This window comes from Aegilops tauschii, chromosome 7 (genome assembly GCF_002575655.3).
Source record: "Aegilops tauschii subsp. strangulata cultivar AL8/78 chromosome 7, Aet v6.0, whole genome shotgun sequence".
In the NCBI taxonomy this organism is placed as follows: domain Eukaryota; kingdom Viridiplantae; phylum Streptophyta; class Magnoliopsida; order Poales; family Poaceae; genus Aegilops; species Aegilops tauschii.
This window is the reverse complement of record NC_053041.3, coordinates 375,330,098-375,353,324: the sequence shown is the minus strand read 5'-3', so window position 1 is coordinate 375,353,324 and position 23,227 is coordinate 375,330,098.

Sequence of the window (23,227 nt, the reverse complement as noted above, 5' to 3'; positions counted from 1 at the left end):
GGGCGCAGCCCCCTTTCCCTCTCCCTCTCTTTCCTTCCCCCTTCTTTTCCTAGTAGGACTAGGAAAGGGGAGTCCTACTCCTACTAGCAGGAGGACTCCCCCCTCTCTTTGGCGCACCAAGGGCAGCCGGCCTCCCCCTTGCTCCTTTATATACGGGGGCAGGGGGGCACCTCTAGACACACTTGATATACGATATTTTAGCCGTGTGCGGTGCCCCCCTCCACCAGATTACACCTCGATAATACCGTCGTGGAGCTTAGGCGAAGCCCTGCGTCGGTGGAACATCATCATCGTCACCACGCCGTCGTGCTGACGAAACTCTCCCTCAACACTCGGCTGGATCGGAGTTCGAGGGACGTCATCGAGCTGAACGTGTGTAGAACTTGGAGGTGCCGTACGTTCGGTACTTGATCGGTCGGATCGTGAAGACGTACGACTACATCAACCGCGTTGTGATAACGCTTCCGCTGTCGGTCTACGAGGGTACGTGGACAACACTCTCCCCTCTCGTTGCTATGCATCACCATGATCTTGCGTGTGCGTAGGAATTTTTTTAAAATTACTACGTTCCCCAACAGTGGTATCAGAGCCTGGTTTTATGCGTTGATGCTATGCACGAGTAGAACACAAGTGAGTTGTGGGCGATATAAGTCATACTGCTTACCAGCATGTCATACTTTGGTTCAGCGGTATTGTGAGATGAAGCGGCCTGGACCGACATTACGCGTACGCTTACGCGAGACTGGTTTCACCGTTGCGAGCACTCGTTGCTTAAAGGTGACCGGCGGGTGTCTGTCTCCCTCACTTTAGTTGAACCGAGTGTGGCTACGCCCGGTCCTTGCGAAGGTTAAAACAGCACCAACTTGACAAACTATCGTTGTGGTTTTGATGCGTAGGTAAGAACGGTTCTTGCTAAGCCCGTAGCAGCCACGTAAAACTTGCAACAACAAAGTAGAGGACGTCTAACTTGTTTTTGCAGGGCATGTTGTGATGTGATATGGTCAAGACATGATGTGATGATCATGTTTTGTAACCGAGTTATCGGCAACTGGCAGGATCCATATGGTTGTCGCTTTATTGTATGAGATGCAATCACCATGTAATAGTTTTACTTTATCTCTAAGCGGTAGCGATAGTTGTAAAAGCAATTAGTTGGCGAGACGACAACGATACTACGATGGAGATCAAGGTGTCGCGCCGTTGACGATGGTGATCATGACGGTGCTTCGGAGATGGAGATCACAAGCACGGTGCTTCGGAGATGGAGATCACAAGCACAAGATGATGATGGCCATATCATATCACTTATATTGATTGCATGTGATGTTAATCCTTTATGCATCTTATCTTGCTTTGATTGACGGTAGCATTATAAGATGATCTCTCACTAAAATTTCAAGATAAAAGTGTTCTCACTGAGTATGCACCGTTGCGAAAGTTCTTCGTGCTGAGACACCACGTGTTAATCGGGTGTGATAGGCTCTACGTTCAAATACAACGGGTGCAAAACAGTTGCACACGCAGAATACTCAGGTTAAACTTGACGAGCCTAGCATATACAGATATGGCCTCGGAACACAGAGACCGAAAGGTCGAGCCCGAATCATATAGTAGATATGATCAACATAGTGATGTTCACCATTGAAACTACTCCATCTCACGTGTTAATCGGACATGGTTTAGTTGCTTTGGATCACGTAATCACTTAGATGATTAGAGGGATGTCTATCTAAGTGGGAGTTCTTAAGTAATATGATTAATTGAACTTAAATTTATCATGAACTTAGTACCTGATAGTATCTTGCTTGTCTATGTTAATTGTAGATAAATGGCCCGTGCTGTTGTTCCGTTGAATTTTAATGCGTTTCTTGAGAAAGCTAAGTTGAAAGATGATGGTAGCAATTATACGGACTTGGTCCGTAACTTGAGGATTATCCTCATTGCTGCACAGAAGAATTACGTCCTGGAAGCACCGCTAGGTGCCATTTCTCCTGCAAGAGCTACGCCAGAAGTTATGAACGTCTGGCAGAGAAAAGCTGATGACTACTCAATAGTTCAGTGTGCCATGCTTTACGGCTTAGAACCAGGTCTTCAACGACGTTTTGAACATCATGGAGCATATGAGATGTTCCAGGAGTTGAAGTTAATATTTCAAGCAAATGCCCGGATTGAGAGATGTGAAGTCTCCAATAAGTTCTATAGCTGCAAGATGGAAGAGAATAGTTCTGTCAGTGATCATATACTCAGAATGTCTGGGTATAATAATCACTTGATTCAACTGGGAGTTCAACTTCCGGATGATTGCGTCATTGACAGAATTCTTCAATCACTGCCACCAAGCTACAAGAGCTTCGTGATGAACTATAACATGCAAGGGATGGATAAGACAATTCCCGAGCTCTTCGCAATGCTAAAGGCAGCGGAGGTAGAAATCAAAAAGGAGCATCAAGTGTTGATGGTCAGTAAAACCACTAGTTTCAAGAAAAAGGGCAAAGGGAAGAAGAAAGGGAACTTCAAGAAGAACGGCAAGCAAGTTGCTGTTCAGGAGAAGAAATCCAAATCTGGACCTAAGCCTGAAACTGAGTGCTTCTACTGTAAGCAGACTGGTCACTGGAAGCGGAACTGCCCCAAGTATTTGGCAGATAAGAAGGATGGCAAGGTTAACAAAGGTATATGTGATATACATGTTATTGATGTGTACCTTACTAATACTCGCAGTAGCACCTGGGTATTTGATACTGGTTTTGTTGCTAATATTTGCAACTCGAAACAGGGGCTACGGATTAAGCGAAGATTGGCTAAGGACGAGGTGACGATGCGCGTGGGAAATGGTTCCAAAGTCGATGTGATCGCCGTCGGCACACTACCTCTACATCTACCTTCGGGATTAGTTTTAGACCTAAATAATTGTTATTTGGTACCAGCGTTGAGCATGAACATTATATCTGGATCTTGTTTAATGCGAGACGGTTATTCATTTAAATCAGAGAATAATGGTTGTTCTATTTATATGAATAATATCTTTTATGGTCATGCACCCTTGAAGAGTGGTCTATTTTTAATGAATCTCGATAGTAGTGATACACATATTCATAATGTCGAAGCCAAAAGATGCAGAGTTAATAATGACAGTGCAACTTATTTGTGGCACTGCCGTTTAGGTCATATCGGTGTAAAGCGCATGAAGAAACTCCATACTGATGGAATTTTGGAATCACTTGGTACTTGCGAACCGTGCCTCATGGGCAAGATGACCAAAACACCGTTCTCCGGAACTATGGAGAGAGCAACAGATTTGTTGGAAATCATACATACAGATGTATGTGGTCCGATGAATATTGAGGCTCGTGGCGGATATCGTTAATTTCTCACCTTCACAGATGATTTGAGCAGATATGGGTATATCTACTTAATGAAACATAAGTCTGAAACATTTGAAAGTTCAAAGAATTTCAGAGTGAAGTTGAAAATCATCGTAACAAGAAAATAAAATTCCTACGATCTGATCGTGGAGGAGAATATTTGAGTTACGAGTTTGGTCTAGATTTGAAACAATGTGGAATAGTTTCGCAACTCACGCCACCTGGAACACCACAGCGTAATGGTGTGTCCGAACGTCGTAATCGCACTTTATTAGATATGGTGCGATCTATGATGTCTCTTACTGATTTACCGCTATCATTTTGGGGTTATGCTTTAGAGACGGCTGCATTCACTCTAAATAGGACACCATCGAAATCCGTTGAGACGACGCCTTATGAACTATGGTTTGACAAGAAACCAAAGTTGTCGTATCTTAAAGTTTGGGGTTGCGATGCTTATGTGAAGAAACTTCAACCTGATAAGCTCGAACCTAAATCAGAGAAATGTGTCTTCATAGGATACCCAAAAGAGACTGCTGGGTATACGTTCTATCACAGATCTGAAGGCAAGATATTCGTTGCTAGGAATGGATCCTTTCTAGAGAAGGAGTTTCTCTCGAAAGATGTGAGTGGGAGGAAAGTAGAACTTGATGAGGTAACTGTACCTGCTCCCTTATTGGAAAGTAGATCATTGCAGAAATCAGTTTCTGCGACACCTACACCAAGTAGTGAGGAAGTTAATGATAATGATCATGAAACTTCAGATCAAGTTATTACTGAACCTCGTAGGTCAACTAGCTCAAGATCCGCACCAGAGTGGTACGGTAATCCTGTTCTGGAGGTCATGTTACTAGACCATGACGAACCTACGAACTATGAAGAAGCGATGGTGAGCCCAGATTCCGTAAAATGGCTTGAAGCCATGAAATCCGAGATGGGATCCATGTATGAGAACAAAGTATGGACTTTGGTTGACTTGCTCGATGGTCGGCAAGCCATTGAAAACAAATGGATCTTCAAGAAGAAGACTGACGCTGATGGTAATATTACTGTCTATAAAGTTCGACTTGTTGCAAAAGGTTTTCGACAAGTTCAAGGGATTGACTACGATGAGACCTTCTCACCCGTAGCGATGCTTAAGTCTGTCCGAATCATGTTAGCAATTGCCGCATTTTATGATTATGAAATTTGGCAAATGGATGTCAAAACTGCATTCCTGAATGGATTTCTGGAAGAAGAGTTGTATATGATGCAACCGGAAGGTTTTGTCGATCCAAGGGAGCTAACAAAGTGTGCAAGCTCCAGCGATCCATTTATGGACTGGTGCAAGCCTCTCGGAGTTGGAATAAACGCTTTGATAGTGTGATCAAAGCATTTGGTTTTATATAGACTTTTGGAGAAGCCTGTATTTACAAGAAAGTGAGTGGGATCTCGATAGCATTTCTGATATTATATGTGGATGACATATTACTGATTGGAAATGATATAGAATTTCTGGATAGCATAAAGGGATACTTGAATAAGAGTTTTTCAATGAAAGACCTCGGTGAAGCTGCATATATATTAGGCATTAAGATCTATAGAGATAGATCAAGACGCTTAATTCGACTTTCACAAAGCACATACCTTGACAAAGTTTTGAAGAAGTTCAAAATGGATCAAGCAAAAAAAGGGTTCTTGCCTGTACTACAAGGTGTGAGATTGAGTAAGACTCAATGCCCGACCACTTCAGAAGATAGAGAGAAGATGAAAGATGTTCCCTATGCTTCAGCCATAGGCTCTATCATGTATGCAATGCTATGTACCAGACCTGATGTGTCCCTTGCTATAAGTTTAGCAGGGAGGTACCAAAGTAATCCAGGAGTGGATCACTGGACAGCGGTCAAGAACATCCTGAAATACCTGAAAAGGACTAAGGATATGTTTCTCGTTTATGGAGGTGACAAAGAGCTCATCGTAAGGGGTTACGTTGATGCAAGCTTTGACACTGATCCGGACGATTCGAAATCGCAAACTGGATACGTATTTACATTGAACGGTGGAGCTGTCAGTTGGTGCAGTTCTAAGCAAAGTGTCGTGGCAGGATCTACGTGTGAAGCGTAATACATTGCTGCTTTGGAAGCAACAAATGAAGGAGTCTGGATGAAGGAGTTCATATCCGATCTAGGTGTCATACCTAGTACATCGGGACCAATGAAAATCTTTTGTGACAATACTGGTGCAATTGCCTTAGCAAAGGAATCCAGATTTCACAAGAGAACCAAGCACATCAGAAGACACTTCAATTCCATCCGGGACTTAGTCCAGGTGGGAGACATAGAAATTTTCAAGATACATACGGATCTGAATGTTGCAGACCCGTTGACTAAGCCTCTTCCACGAGCAAAACATGATCAGCACCAAGACTCCATGGGTGTAAGAATCATTACTATGTAATCTAGATTATTGACTCTAGTGCAACTGGGAGACTGAAGGAAATATGCCCTAGAGGGAATAATAAAGTATTTTATATTTCCTTATATCATGATAAATGTTTATTATTCATGCTAGAATTGTATTAACCGGAAACATAATACATGAGTGAATACATAGACAAACAGAGTGTCACTAGTATGCCTCTACTTGACTAGCTCGTTAATCAAAGATGGTTATGTTTCCTAGCCATAGACATGAGTTGTCATTTGATTATCGGGATCACCTCATTAGGAGAATGACGTGATTGACATGACCCATTCCGTTAGCTTAGCACCCGATCGTTTAGTATGTTGCTATTGCTTTCTTCATGACTTATACATGTTCCTATGACTATGAGATTATGCAACTCCCGTTTACCAGAGGAACACTTTGTGTGCTACCAAACGTCACAACGTAACTGGGTGATTATAAAGGTGCTCTATAGGTGTCTCCAAAGGTACTTGTTGGGTTGGCGTATTTCGAGATTGGGATTTGTCACTCCGATTGTCGGAGAGGTAACTCTGGGCCCACTCGGTAATGCACATCACTATAAGCCTTGCAAGCATTGTGACTAATGAGTTAGGTGCGGGATGATGTATTACGGAACGAGTAAAGAGACTTGCCGGTAACGAGATTGAACTAGGTATCGAGATACCGACGATCGAATCTTGGGCAAGTAACATACCGATGACAAAGGGAACAACGTATGTTGTTATGCGGTCTGACCGATAAAGATCTTCGTAGAATATGTGGGAGCCAATATGGGCATCCAGGTCCCGCTATTGGTTATTGACCGGAGAAGTGTCTCGGTCATGTCTACATAGTTCTTGAACCCAAAGGGTCCGCACGCTTAAAGTTACGATGACAGTTATATTATGAGTTTATATGTTTTGATGTACCGAAGGTTGTTCGGAGTCCCGGATGTGATCACAGACATGACGAGGAGTCTCGAAATGGTCGAGACATAAAGATTGATATATTGGACGACTATATTCGGACACCGGAAGTGTTCCGGAGAAGTTTCGGATTAAACCGGAGTGCCGGAGGGTTACCGGAACCCCCCGGGTAAGTATTGGGCCTTAGTGGGCCTTGAGGGGAGAGAGAGGGCAGCAGCCAGGAGGTGGTGCGCCCCCTCCCAGGAGGAGTCCTAGTTGGACTAGGAGAGGGGGGCGCAGCCCCCTTTCCCTCTCCCTCTCCCTCTCTTTCAACCCCCCTTCTTTTCCTAGTAGGACTAGGAAAGGGGAGTCCTACTCCTACTAGGAGGAGGACTCCCCCCTCTCTTTGGCGCGCCAAGGGCAGCCGGCCTCCCCCTTGCTCCTTTATATATGGGGGCAGGGGGCACCTCTAGACACACTTGATATACGATATTTTAGCCGTGTGCGGTGCCCCCCTCCACCAGATTACACCTCGATAATACCGTCGCAGAGCTTAGGCGAAGCCCTGCGTCGGTGGAACATCATCATCGTCACCACACAGTCGTGCTGACGAAACTCTCCCTCAACACTCGGCTGGATCGGAGTTCGAGGGACGTCATCGAGCTGAACGTGTGTAGAACTTGGAGGTGCCGTACGTTCGGTACTTGATCGGTCGGATCGGGAAGACGTACGACTACATCAACCGCGTTGTGATAACGCTTCCGCTGTCGGTCTACGAGGGTACGTGGACAACACTCTCCCCTCTCGTTGCTATGCATCACCATGATCTTGCGTGTGCGTAGGATTTTTTTTGAAATTACTACGTTCCCCAATAGAAGGCTCGGGAAGACACCATCAAGGGTCGCGACGCCGAGCTGGAGCAGTTGGCGAAGGCGCAGGCCACTGAGCGCGGCCGGCTTGAGGAGCTGGAGCGGAAGGTGAAGGCGGAGAAAGCCGAACTTGACGTCAAGGCGAAGGTTCTGGCCGAGGACCGCGCGGCCTTCGCGCTCCTCGAGGAGAGGTCTCATGTGGCACTAAAGACACTCTATGAGAAGGGCTTGGAGAAGCCGCTGACCACCGACGAGGATGGCCCTGCCCAGCTACTTCCCTACTTGGTCGAGGCGCTTGAGGAAGTCGTGAGCGGCCTCGGCCCCATGGCGGAGGAAGAGGCTCGCGTCCTTTCTTCAGCTGCGCTGACGTGCATCTTTAGCCACCTCCATCTTCGCGATACTACCGCCCGCCTTGACGAGCTGCTGGAGCCTGTGGACAACGAACACTGTGCAGCCGCTACCGCAACCGTGAAGGGTCAGGTGGAGGGCCTGCTAAAGAAGTTCCGCGCCTTCGCTCCCGCGCCTTCGACCGGCGGTGCTACTAATCCTGCAGCTCCGGCCGGTGGCATTGGTGAAGGCGACGCCACCAAGGAAGGAGCGCCTCTTGCGGGCGCCGGCGGTGTCCAGGGATGACTTGCTCGCGGCTCCTTTCCTGTTTAGACTCCTGCAACATGTACCGTGCCTCGTGGAGGCGTTTAAACTTGTGTTTGATATTCGGAGAACAATATGTCTTGTAATATTTGCTTTGAGATTTTGCGATTTCCTTCCCATTTGCTTTACGTTCTACGTCGGCAGAGCCCGACCCCGCACATACCTCAGCAGCCGTTGGGTCGTCCGGATCACCAGGACGAGACCAAGGAGTGAGGGGCTACGTGGCCAGTTAGGCTCCTGAGTCGCGATGCTCAGGAGTCCCCCTTGACACGCAAACAGCTTATGGAATGGAGACGGAAGGGTAGGTCTAGTGTTCTGCGTCGGCAGGGCCCGACCCCGCGCATACCTCAACTGCCATTGGGTCGTCCGGATCACCAGGACGAGGCCAAGGAGTGAGGGGCTACATGGCCAGTTAGGCTCCTGAGTCGCGATGCTCAAGAGTCCCCCTTGATGCTCAAACAACCTTCATACCTTGGTCCTCGCCGAGGCTCGGCTCGGGAGGAGCGCGCGACAACCAGGTCCGGGGGACCTGGCTGGGTGGCATACGCTTGGGCGTGACCCGAGCGCAGCCCCCGTGACCAGCCCCCGTGCCCAGCCCCCTCGCGTGACTCTCCCGAGGGGAGGTGTTGCGAAGAGGCTGGACACTGAGCTCAAGGGCTCCCTGAGGTTGATATGGCCATGGGGCCGCCCTCAGTAGTATGTCACCAGCACGGAGCATGGCGCTTCCGCACTTGCATGGGCATAGCCGCTCCTCGGCAGTGTCGACGGCCAGCGCGGAGCATGGTGCTTCCACTGGTACGTGGGAGGGGACTCCCTACTGCGGAGAGCCCCGGGGCGTGTACAACCCCGCCCTGACACGTGGCTTGCACGGCAGGGCTAGACGAGGTGTGTCTGGGCACTCATGAGCCAGCACGGGACTCACGAGGCCCTACCTCAAGGCGGGTTGCGCCTGGTCTTGATTCTTTATGGCTGGGGTGGCCCTGCGAGATGGTTAGACAACCTGCACCGAACGAATCTCCTGAGGTTATCGCGTGAGAAGGCCAAGCACCAACAACCCCAGGAGGTGACGTGAACGGGGCCGGCCCGCCAGACAGAGCTCAGCCGTTGGATTTATCTACGCTGCAGGGACGGGCCCGAGCACAGACGCCGTGCCTAGCCTTCTTATGCGAAGGGCCCTGAAGAAAGACGATCAGCGCGCAGCTCCCATGGTGGGCGGCAATCAAGCAGGTGATAATCACAGATAGGTTAAGCATGAAAAGCAGAGTAGCTTAGGTAAATGCTTGAACGATACATGCCACTGGGCTGGAGCCGAGCGGCTTGGGGATGACGCAGCCCGAGGGGCGCCCCCAACAGAGTAAGCCAAAGATGTCAAGGGATACATGCCACAGGGACGGACCCACGCGGCCTGGGAATGATGCAGCCCGAGGGGCGCTCCTAGCTAAATAAATTTGGAAAATGTCACCTGGTTCTGTTGTTGAAGGAATGTCGGGGCACCTGAAGACGCGTGGTGAAGGGGTTGCTCCTCACGAGCCACCGAGACCCTGAGCCTCGGGAGGCTCTGGGGGTCCAGGCGGTTCCTTGAGGACCGTCTCCATCTCCGCCAGGATGGCGTGGTGCCTGGCCTCCTGAGCCGCCAGGATGCTCCGCAGGTTGCTTTGGAAGGCGGACGCCACGCTCGGCAGGCCAAAAGGCACGCGAACGTAGCTGTGAGGCGGGCCCTCGCAGCGGCCCACGAGCGAAGGCCAGAAAAGCTCCTGAGTTGTGGCCCTGTTGAGCCCTGGGATGTCGATGCAGACGCGCAAACCACCATCCTCGCCTGGATGGGGAGCCGCGCCAGGTGAAGGCGGTCGCCGCACATGGCTCTTGCATCCTGCAGTTCTTGAGTGGTCTTGGCAATAAACTCCTGAGCGCTGGGCGCTCCTCGCCCGGTGTCCTCCTGAGGGAAACGTGCTGCGAAGCACGCCTCCACGTGGTGCTCGAGCGCCTCCCTCGTGATGTTGGCAAGGTCGGAGGCCCTCCAGAAGAGAGCCCTCGGGCCCTGCCCGAGGAGGGCGCCGGACGCGCCTTCCTATGTGAGGGAGGGAGGCGCCCCAGGCGCGGGCGCTGATCCTGACGTGGCCCCACTTGCGGCGCCGCTCTCCTGAGGCCCTGAGCGGAGTAGCTGCTTCTTCTTCTTGGGGACGACCTCAGGAGGGTACTGTGCTGAATTGCTGTCGGGGTCTTCAATTGACGCTGCTTGGAAGGCGCGCTCGAGGGAGCACACCGCATCTTTTCTTCGCAGGGGACTGTGATGATCCTGCCACTTCTTGGCATCTTGAGGACGTTGTAGCAGTGGTGTGTCACTGCCATGAACTTGGCCAGGGTCGGGTACCCGAGGATGGCATTGTATGGCAGGCGGATGTGGGCGACGTCGAAGTCGATGAGGTCGGTGCGGTAGTTGTCGCGCCGTCCGAAGGTCACAGGGAGGCGGACCTGCCCTATCGGCGTGGTGGAACCGTCGGTCACTCCTGAGAAGGGCTTGGTAGGCTGAAGCTGCTCGTAGGGCACTTGAAGGCTGTCGAACATCTCGACAGACAGGACGTTAAGCCCTGCGCCGCCATCTATGAGGGTCTTGGTGACTTGTACGTTGCTGATGACGGGAGAGCAAAGCATTGGGAGGGCGCCAGCGGTGGCCGCGCACTTGAGCTGATCTGCAGAACTGAAGGTGATGGCGCACTTGGACCACCTAAGCGGGCGTGTGGCCTCGAGCCTGGGGAGGACTGCGTTCACCTCGCGAGCAAATTGCTTGAAGATTCGCTGAGAGGCTGGGGCTTGAGCTCCGCCCAGGATGCAGGCGATAGCCCGTGGCTCCTGGAAGCCCCCAGCCCCCTCGTTCTGGTGGTGGTCGTTCCTTCTTGGTGGTGGCAGCAGCGGAGGAAGACCAGCGTTGCCTTGGGGGCGGTCCTCGCGAGGCTGATCCCTCCAGGCGCCCTCGCGAGGCTGTTCTTGCCAGCGGTCCTCATAAGGCCAGTCACGCCACTCCTGGCGAGGGCCACGGTCGTCCCAGCGTCCTCCGCCATGTTCTCCTCCTCGGCCATAGCCCTGGTCGTTGCGCTCGGGGCGTCGACCGAGGCGTCCATCTCGAATGGCCCTGAGCTCTTGACAGTCGTTGGTGTTGTGGCTGTGAACGTTGTGGAAGGCGCAGAACGGCTGGCTGCTCTTGGATGACTCGGGCTGGTCCCGGCCGCGCTTCGTGTCTAGCTCCGCTGCGAGTACAACCACTCCCTTGCGCTTCACGTCCTTGGCCTTGGCTTTCTTCTCCTCCAGGTCGGCAGCTGGGAGCTCGAGAAGGGAAAGGCGCCCGTCCTCAGCCCTTGCGCACTTGGTCGCCAGGTTGAACAACTACAAGGACGTGCACATCTCCTCGTGGATGGTGAGCTCCTCCTTCATCTTGACGTCGCAGACGCCATTAGAAAACGCGGAGATGATGGCCTCGTCCGTCACCTTGGGGATCTTGAGGCGAACGTTATTGAAGCGATGTATGTACTTCTGGAGGGTCTCTCCTGGCTGCTGCTTGACACGGCGCAGGTCACCCGCGGCCGGGGGGCGGTCGCGAGTGCCCTGGAAGTTGGCGACGAAGCGGTCACGCATCTCGTTCTAGGAGGAGATGGAGCCTGGGGGAAGGTTCAGGAGCGATGAGCAGGCACCATCCTTGAGAACCATGGGGAACCAGTTCGCCATGACTTTCTCATTGCCGTTGGCTGCCTCGATGCTTAGTTCGTAGAGCTGCAGGAACTCCGCGGAGTCGGGGGTGCCATCGTAGCATGGAGGCAGGTCTGGCTTGAACTTGCCCGGCCATGCGCCGCTACACAGCTCAGGAGTGAAGGGGCGGCAGCCCGCGGTGGCCACCGGGACCCTTTGCTGATGCGGAGCCTGCCCTTGATGTCCGCGCACCGCCACCGCAGGTGGCGCATGGTCTTGTCGTAGTGGTGCTGGGAGCGCGGGAGCGTTTTCTTGTGGACGAGGAACTTCTTGGCAGGTTCCTTCTTCACGCACGGGCTCCCGACGCGGCGGGTCGCGCCGGGGGGCCGCATGCCTTGGCGCCAGGACGCCGTCTTGGTGCGGAGGTGGTGGAGGTGGCGCTCCATGAGCCACGTCGCCCGTAGCTGGCGGAGGGCGAGGCAGCGAGAGGGAGGGCGCAGGAGAGCCCTCTGCGGCGCTGACGAGCTCGGCGATGCGGTCCAGCCACTCCTCGTAGAGGTCGTCGATGGGGCGGTAGCGCAGGAGTTCGTGTGCCATGCACAACGCGGCCTGCGCGTCCGTGGGAGCGCGGCGAGCGTGAGACGATGAGCCAGCCGAGGTCAGCGACAGAGTGGCGGTGCGGCCGTCCCGCCGCACGGAGGGGTGCAGCGAGGACGCTTGCTGCTCGTTCCCCGCGGGGCCGGTGGTGACGTTGGCGGCAGGTGACGAAGAACGACGGGGAGGCCTGCCGATGGGGGCCGTCTGAGCAACGGGGGCGGCGAGGGCGGTCCGGCGCTCAGCGCAAGCTCGGCGAGCGTCCACCATGGATGCGATGAAGCGACGGGACGCAGATCGACGGAAGGAAAGCTTTGGTGCACCCCTACCTGGCGCGCCAAATGTCGGATTTCGGGTTCCGGCAAAACCCTTGAGGTTCGAAAACTAGGGTGCGCACGAAGATTTCCCCTTACCTAATCACGCCCTCAACCTCACCGCAATCTCAAAGCCTAGCTCAACGAACCCGCAACACAAGAGACACGAGATTTATACTGGTTCGGGCCACCGTTGTGGTGTAATACCCTACTCCAGTGTGGTGTGGTGGATTGCCTCTCGGGCTGAGGATGAACAGTACAAGGGGAAGAACAGCCTCCTGAGGCGAGGTGTTCTTGTGCTTGGCGAGTGTGAGGATGATCTAAATCAGTTGCCTCCTACTGTGGTGGCTAGTCCTATTTATAGAGGCCCTGGTCCTCTCCCCAAATATTGAGTGGGAAGGGAGCCAACAACGGCCAATTTGAAAGGGGACAGCTAGTACAAGCTATCCTGACTAAAGGTGGTCTTCGCCTGCCAAAGGCTCTGGTGGTGATGCCGTCTTGGGCTTCACGGTGACCTCCATCCTGCCGTCCTGCTGGTCTTGGTCTCGTTGCACCGATATGGAAACCTTTGCCTGATGCCTCGGTACTCCTCGCCTGCGCTTGCCTCCTTAGCACCAAAGAGGAAACAAGGACACTGTGCGCGCTGGCGCCCGCCTGGTCTTGGTCGTCATGGCTGACGTCGTAGGAACCTCGCAAGGTTCGCCTTGCCTTGATCTCTACGCCCCTCACGAGCCAGCCTGGTTAGGCCGTTCCCGAGGAGGTCTTGTGCCGTCCGCCTCGCGTGGCTTAGCCCCACGCGAGGGTCTTGAGTGCCTGTTGGAGAAGATGGGTCGTACTGGGCCGCGAGTGGAGCCACGCCGCGAGCCGCAGGCAGGCAAGTCTTGGGACCCCCGTTCCCAGAACGCCGACAGATTTTCCACGTGTAAAATTCTCATTGGCCGGAGGAAACACGTGTTGGCTCACCATTGGGACAGATGTCATCCACTCATTGGACAGGAGGCATCTATGATACATCGACACGTGGCGTGGCCCAACAGTGGCCCATTCCCATGAAAAAGGCCGGTCCAGTAAAAATTAGCAGGCCGGCCCATATAAGGCCGACTTGTGCCAGGTCCATTTAAGCCCACGGCCCATACGAGATGTGCCAATTCGGCCCATCAACGGCCCATTAACGATTTGACACCATTGCAGCCCATCGTCAGTTCGAGCCCTTTAACAGCCCGCTATATATTTGGGCTTAATATTGGCCCGATGTGGTTTCGGCCTGTTAACGGCCCATTTAAGGGATGGGCCAATTTTCAGGATGTACACCTTTGGGCATTTTAGCGACCCATTTAAGTGTTGGGCCAATTTCCGGCCCGGTGTGTCTTTCATCCTGTTGACGGCCCATAAATGAGTTGGGCCATTTGCAGTCGGACCTGAGTTTTGGCCTTTTAACGGCCCATGCTCTTCATGGTCTAATACTAGCCCGGTTTCTCTTTCGGCCTGCTAAAGGCCCACAACACAGTTGGGCCATATACAGTACGACCTGACTTTCGGCCTCTTAGCGGCCCATGCTCTTCATGGTCCAGTACGAGCCCGCTGTCTCTTTCGGCCTGCTAAAGACCCATAGTATAGTTGGGCCATATGTAGCCCAACCTTAGTATCGGTGTGCTAACGGCCCGTGAAATCAAATGGGCCCACCTGTTGCCCGCTTTGATGTCGGCCTGTTAACGACCCGATAGGTAACAGGGCCGACCATTAACTTTCGGCCTGGTAACGCCCCATTAACTTAATGGGCCCACTAAAGTTCGAACATGTCTGAAGGCCCAATTAGATAATTTGAGCCCATTACGACAAGCAATTATGCACACGACCAAAACCGATCAATCAAAGGCCTATGAGAATTTTGGCCCCTGCGAGCCCATTAGCGAAGCCCATTAAGGGTAGTGGGCAGCTTCCTTCATATAGGGCCCACGACTGTTCATGCTAACTAGTAATTTAACTGCCTTTTTAGCTTCCTAGCCACTAGTTAGCAGGAATGCGAGGCACGCTAAGCAAAGGTAAGGCATACAGGGAAAAATGATGCACATCCGACATATATTACAGGAAATTACATCCACTAGGCAATGAAAGATTGATGCCGGTGCAAATAAATGATCAGAATCTCACGATCTGCAACGTCACAATCTGCAATGTCAGCGCGGATGACACCTATAAGCACGTGAGCAAGTTCTTCCTTCTTTGCTACACTATCTTTGAAAACATTGATCAGTTGTTGTTGCGCAAGAATGTGCACCTCTGATTCCTCCACGATTTCCATCATTGCTTCAGCCAGTAATTGGTTCACAAACATACATTTTTTCCGTTGCATTCGGGACAGAGGAAACTGAACAGATTCAGATGGCGATTTTGGTAGGCTTGTATTATTGATAGTGGAGAGTGTCTCGACCACTGGATCATAACATAAATTAGGAGGGGAACCGAACATATTAATCAAGAGTTATTGCCATATTACCTGGCCTAGATTTATTGGAAAGAAACAATGGGGTTGCCTTGCTGTTTTCAGAGTTTGTCTTCTTATTTTCAGCAGCCTACACCAAATTAACACACTAGCATTGCTATCATTGCCAAGTCAGATAATAGGAAAGCAACATTGACACAATCGAACGTTTGGGCAACTAGACCACACCAGCCTACACCAAATTAATACAATATGGCACAACTATCATCAGCCAGGTAAGGTAATACGAAAGCAACATTGACACAATGAATGAATGCACAACCAGAGCAACACTAAAATTCAGTAATGTGCATGATATGAGATAGTACACTCATTCAGCTCAGTATAACTACCAGGAAGTTTTCCTTACAAAAATCAACATTGTCGCCTTTAATTATACATTTTGCTACAACTAAATTTAGATCAGATAAAGGTTGGATTCACGCCAATTAACAAAATACATGCTGATGTAAAAATATAGTGATATACAACAGGTACTTACATCAGCATTGGAGCACAGAGAATTCCCGCAAGATACTTTCCTCGAATATGATCCTAGTGCAGAAAGTCTTCTATCGTTTAAGCTTATTTTCTAAAAGAGAGATGGGTAAGAAACATGTAGAAAATATGATCAGAATGCTATAATATTTCATGATGCAAGGATATGCACACGCTTCTTAGAATGGAGTTGACATATTTTTGCTGGACTGGAGCGGGCTAGTTCTTTGGCCACTGGAATCTGCTTATTATCAGTAGGAGTTGGGTTTCTCTATGCTGGAGCAGTATCTATGAAAACTGGAGTTGGTTTACTATCTCCTGGCGTTTGGATCTTTTGCAAAGACCTGGTTTGTAACCCTTCAGATTCTAACATAGCTATCTTCCCCTTGCATGCCTTATATAGAAGAATGGTGCTTCAACTATAAAACATGCTACAACAGAGAGATGGAATAGGTATTGAAGAATAGAAAGGCATGACATATTGACATGTATTCCCTCCATCCGGAAATAAATGGATGGGTCTAGGCGTATTTCAGTTCTAGATACATCCATTTTTATCCATTTCTGCGACATGTAATCCGGTCGGAGGGAGTATGATGTAACAGCTAGGGATACGACAGGACAACACTGTAAAAAACACTAGTTGAATGTAAAACTATATGCTAGCGGAATACATATAGAAAAACACTAAGGCAACATATGTGTGTATGATTGGGAAACTAAGATGGCGTTGCAACAGACCACTAGAACGCACTTAGTGTAAAAAGAGAACATGGTATGGTAGACAGATGAAGTACATACTGATGAATAACAATGCATAAGATATTCAGAAGCATGATGTCCAAACTAAGCAGATGGCATTGCTATAGAGTAGAATGATAGTAGTTGAATTTGAAAACATGTTATCATGAATGGAATAGGTACTGAAAAATAGGAAGGCATGGCATATTTACATGCATGATTAGCAGGCTACACACAAGGCATTGCAACAGAGTAGATGCACTCCAGGACATTATATGCATGTTGTACCCATATCACGGGCCAAGTTAGAGCAAGGACCTTGTGGGGTGAATAGGATTCATCATCTTTCTGCAAGTCTTCTAAAGAACTGCCTTTACATGTTCCAACATATTGTGAAGGAAATATGCCCTAGAGGCAATAATAAAGTTGTTATTTATATTTCCTTATATCATGATAAATGTTTATTATTCATGCTAGAATTGTATTAACCGGAAACTTAGTACATGTGTGAATACATAGACAAAAAGAGTGTCCCTAGTATGCCTCTACTTGACTAGCTCGTTAATCAAAGATGGTTAAGTTTCCTAACCATATACATGTGTTGGGATTTGATGAACGGGATCACATCATTAGAGAATGATGTGATGGACTAGACCCATCCGTTAGCTTAGCATTATGATCGTTGAGTTTTATTGCTATTGCTTTCTTCATGACTTATACATGTTCCTCTAACTATGGGATTATGCAACTCCTGAATACTGGAGGAACACCTTGTGTGCTATGAAATGTCACAACGTAACTAGGTGATTATAAAGATGCTCTACAGATATCTCCGAAGGTGTTTGTTGGGTTGGCATAGATCAAGATTAGGATTTGTCACTTCGTGTATCGGAGAGGTATCTCTGGGCCCTCTCGGTAGTGGACATCACTATAAGCCTTGCAAGCAATGTGATTAATGAGTTAGTTGCGGGATGATGCATTACGGAAAGAGTAAAGAGACTTGCCGGTAACGAGATTGAACTAGGTATGGTGATACCGACGATCGAATCTCGAGCAAGTAACATACCGATGACAAAGGGAACAACGTATGTTGTTGTGCAGTTTAACCGATAAAGATCTTTGTAGAATATGTAGGAGCCAATATGAGCATCCAGGTTCCGCTATTGGTTATTGACCAGAGAGGTGTCTCGGTCATGTCTACATAATTCTCGAACCAGCAGGGTCCACACGCTTAACGTTCGATGACGATTTGTATTATGAGTTATGTGATTTGATGTACCGAAGTTTGTTCGGAGTCCCGGATGAGATCACGGACATAAGAGGAGTCTCGAAATGGTCGATACATAAGGATTCATATATTGGAAGGTTACATCCGGACATTGGAATGGTTCGGGTCGTTTCAGATAAGTTTCAGAGTACCGGGGGCTACCGGACCCCCCCGGGAACTTAATGGGCCTCATGGGCCTAGTGGTGGAAGAGAGGAGGCCGGCTAAGGAGTGGCGCACGCCCCCCTAACCCAAACCGAATTGGACTAGGGTTGGGGGGGGGGGCTTTCCTTCTCTCCTCCTCCTCCTCCTCCTTCCCTCCTTCTCCTACTAAGAATAGGAAAGAGGAGGGGAATCCTACTTGGACTAGGGAGTCCTAGTATGATTCCCCACACCTGGCGCGCCCCCTTGGCCCGGCCACCTCTTCCCTCCCCTCCTTTATATACGTGGTCATGGGGCACCCCATAGACACACAAGTCGTTCTTTTAGCCGTGTGTGGTGCCCCCCTCCACAGTTACACACCTCGGTCATATCGTTGTAGTGCTTAGGGGCAGCCCTACGCTGGTAACTTCATCATCACCGTCACCACGCTGTCGTGCTGACGGAACTCTCCCTCGGCCTCAAGTGGATCAAGAGTTCGAGGGACGTCACCGAGCTGAACGTGTGCTGATCGCGGAGGTACCATGCGTTCGGTACTTGGATCGGTTGGATCGCGAAGACGTTCGACTGCATCAACCGCGTTACAGAACGCTTCCGCTTTCGGTCTACGAGGGTACGTGGACACACTCTCGCCGCTCATTGCTATGCATCTCCTAGATAGATCTTGCGTGATCGTAGGTAAATTTTTTGAAATACTGCGTTCCCAACAGTGGTATCAGAGCCAGGTTTATGCGTAGATGTTATATGCACGAGTAGACACAAAGAGTTGTGGGCGATAATAGTCATACTGCTTACCAGCATGTCATACTTTGATTCAGTGGTATTGTTGGATGAAGCGGCCCAGACCGACGTTACATGACCGCATTCATGAGACTGGTTCTACCGCCGTGCTTCGCACATAGGTGGCTAGTGGGTGTCTGTTTCTCCAGCTTTAGTTGAATCGAGTTTAACTATGCCCGGTCCTTGTTGAAGGTTAAAACAACACACTTGACGAAAAATCGTTGTGGTTTTGATGCGTAGGTAAGAACGGTTCTTGCTAGAAGCCCGTAGCAGCCACGTAAAACTTGCAACAACAAAGTAGAGGACGTCTAACTTGTTTTTGCAGGGATTGCTGTGATGTGATATGGTCAAGACGTGATGATATATAAATTGTTGTATGAGATGATCATGTTTTCTAACTGTTATCGGCAACTGGCAGGAGCCATATGGTTGTCGCTTTATTGTATGAAATGTAATCGCCATGTCATTATTTTACTTTATCACTAAGCGCTAGCGATAGTCGTAGAAGGAATAGTTGGCGAGACGACAACGATGCTTCGATGGAGATCAAGGTGTCAAGCCGGTGATGATGGTGATCATGACGGTGCTTTGGAGATGGAGATCAAAGGCACAAGATGATGATGGCCATATCATATCACTTATTTGATTGCATGTGATGTTTATCTTTTTATGCATCTTATTTTGCTTAGTACGACGGTAGCATTATAAGATGATCTCTCACTAAATTTCAAGGTACAAGTGTTCTCCCTGAGTATGCACCGTTGCGACAGTTCGTCGTGCCGAGACACCACGTGATGATCGGGTGTGATAAGCTCTACGTTCACATACAATGGGTGCAAGCCAGTTTTGCACACGCAGAATACCCGGGGTTAAACTTGACGAGCCTAGCATATGCATATATGGCCTCGGAACACTGAGATCGAACGGTCGAGCGTGAATCATATAGTAGATATGATCAACATAGTGATGTTCACCATTGAAAACTACTCCATCTCACGTGATGATTGGACATGGTTTAGTTGATATGGATCACGTGATCATTTAGATGACTAGAGGGATGTCTATCTAAGTGGGAGTTCTTAAGTAATATGATTAATTGAACTTTAATTTATCATGAACTTAGTCCTGATAGTATTTGCATATCTATGTTGTAGATCAATAGCTTGTGATGTAGCTCCCCATTTATTTTTGATATGTTCCTAGAGAAAAATAAGTTGAAAGTTAATAGTAGCAATGATGCAGACTAGATCCGTGATCTGATGATTATCCTCATTGCTGCACAGAAGAATTATGTCCTTGATGCACCACTAGGTGACAGAACTATTGCAGGATCAGATGCAGACGTTATGAACATTTGACAAGCTCGGTATGATCACTACTTGATAGTTTAGTGCACCATGCTTTACGGCTTAGAACCGGGACTTCAAAAATGTTTTGAAATGTCACGTAGCATATGAGATGTTCCAAGAGCTGAAATTTGTATTTCAGATTCATGCCCGAGTCAAGAGGTATGAGAGCTCTGATGACCCACAAGTATAGCAGATCTATCGTAGTCCTTTCGATAAGTAAGAGTGTCGAACCCAACGAGGAGCAGAAGGAAATGACAAGCGGTTTTCAGTAAGGTATTCTCTGCAAGTACTAAAATTATCGGTAACAGATAGTTTTGTGATAAGGTAATTTGCAACGGGTAACAAGTAACAAAAGTAAACAAGGTGCAGCAAGGTGGCCCAATCCTTTTTGTAGCAAAGGACAAGCCTGGACAAACTCTTTTATAAAGGAAAACGCTCCCAAGGACACATGGGAATTATCGTCAAGCTAGTTTTCATCACGCTCATATGATTCGCGTTCGTTACTTTGATAATTTGATATGTGGGTGGACCGGTGCTTGGGTACTGCCCTTCCTTGGACAAGCATCCCACTTATGATTAACCCCTATTGCAAGCATCCGCAACTACAAAAGAAGTATTAAGGTAAACCTAACCATAGCATGAAACAGATGGATCCAAATCAGCCCCTTACGAAGCAACGCATAAACTAGGGTTTAAGCTTCTGTCACTCTAGCAACCCATCATCTACTTATTATTTCCTAATGCCTTCCTCTAGGCCCAAATAATGGTGAAGTGTCATGTAGTCGACGTTCAGATAACACCACTAGAGGAAAGACAACATACATCTCATCAAAATATCGAACGAATACCAAATTCACATGACTACTTATAGCAAGACTTCTCTCATGTCCTCAGGAACAAACATAACTACTCACAAATCATATTCATGTTCATAATCAAAGGGGTATTAATATGCATAAAGGATCTAAACATACGATCTTCCACCGAATAAACCAACTAGCATCAACTACAAGGAGTAATCAACACTACTAGCAACCCACAGGTACCAATCTGAGGTTTTGAGACAAAGATTGGATACAAGAGATGAACTAAGGTTTGAGAGGGGATGGTGCTGGTGAAGATGTTGATGGATATTGACCCCCTCCCGATGAGAGGATCGATGGTGATGACGATGGTGATGATTTCCCCCTTCAGGAGGGATGTTTCCCCGGCAGAATAGCTCCGCCGGAGCCCTAGATTGGTTTCGCCAGGTTCTGCCTCAGACGGCGGCGCTTCATCCCGAAATATTCCTTCTGATTTTTTCCAGGGCGAAAGACTTCATATAGCCAAAGATGGGCACCGGAGGCCTGCCAGGGGGCCCATGAGGCAGGGGGCGCGCCCAGGGGGTAGGGCGCGCCCCCCACCCTCGTGGATGCTGGGTGGCCCACCTCTGGTGCTTTCTTCGCCCAATATTTTTTATATATTCCAAAACTGACTTCCGTGGAGTTTCAGGACTTTTGGAGTTGTGCAGAATAGGTCTCTAATATTTGCTCCTTTTCCAGCCCACAACTCCAGCTGCCGGCATTCTCCCTCTTCATGTAAACCTTGTAAAATAAGAGAGAATAGGCATAAGTATTGTGACATAATGTGTAATAACAGCCCATAATGCAATAAATATTGATATAAAAGCATGATGCAAAATGGACGTATCAACTCCCCCAAGCTTAGACCTCGCTTGTCCTCAAGCGGAAGCCAATAACGAAAAATATGTCCACATGTTTAGAGGTAGAGGTGTCGATAAAATAAAATACGGACATGAGGGCCTCATGATTATTCTTATAACAGCAACATATATATATATATATATATATATATATATATATTGTCATGTGATTTCTTACGCTAAAGTAACAATCTATTCACAATGTCAAGTATGAATCAGAAACTTCGCTGAAAACTAACAAACTATGATCTCAGTCATTGAAGCAATTGCAATTTATCATAACATCGGAAAGAGTCAATATAAGAGCTTTTCAACAAGTCCACATACTCAACTATCATTTAGTCTTTCACAATTGCTAACACTCACGCAATACTTATGGGTATGGAGTTTTAATCGGACATAGAGAAAGATAAGGGCTTATAGTGTTGCCTCCCAACCTTTTACCTCAAGGGTAATGTCAACAATTATAGTTCATGATAACTGACATCCAATTGGATATATATATCAGGATCTTTCCAACACAATGTGCTTGCCAAAGGATAAAATATAAAAAGGGAAAGGTGAAGATCACCATGACTCTTGTATAATGCATAAGACAAGAATAAAAGATAGGCCCTTCGCAGAGGGAAGCAGAGGTTGTCATGTGCTTTTATGGTTGGATGCACAAAATCTTAATGCGAAAGTGTCGGAGTAAATGGCCACGGGTAGCCTAACCGACTGCCCCTGGCTCTTCCAAAAAATTATCAGGCCTTTGGGCCTTCAAGCATTCCAAGCATTGGGCCGCCTTCCCTGGCCGGCTACCTCTGAAGCCGACTCACGGAAGGCAACCCAGCCTCAGCCACCTCCCCCCAGGATAACCACGGGGTGGCCGACTCCAGGAAGCCGGCCATAGAGGATGCCGACTCTCCAGAGCCGGCTATGAAGAACGCCGACTCCAAGGAGCCGCCCAAGACCGCAACCACCAAAACTACACCCACATAACGGTGACAAGACGGGGTGTGGCGACAGTGCGGCCCACTACCCCCGAAGCCCGAGGCAGGCATGGCCACATGACGCCGTACGGGACGGCCATCTCCCGTCTGGCTCGGCACTGTAGCCATGCTGGCCTCAACGTCACCCATGGCAGACGCCAGTACGGCCCACGGGCGGCGGGCCCCTTCAGCCAGAGAGAGGCGTGAAGGCGGCTCGGCCTCCCCCAGTCGGCCAAGGGCGTAGGCGGCCCCCAGAAGCCGGCTACCCCCTCCCTCGAAGCATGTGCCACATTAAGGAGACAAGACGAGGTAAGGCTACAGTGAGAGCCCTCGAGGCGGCACACTGTAGCCACGCTTACCTCGACGGAGCCCTCGTCATCAGGGGCGAGGTTACAGTAAGCAGCCGCCGACAAGACCCTAGGCGGTGGGGCCGGCCTGTCGACCAAGAGGCCGGCAGCCGGCGGGACCTACCAGTCGGCG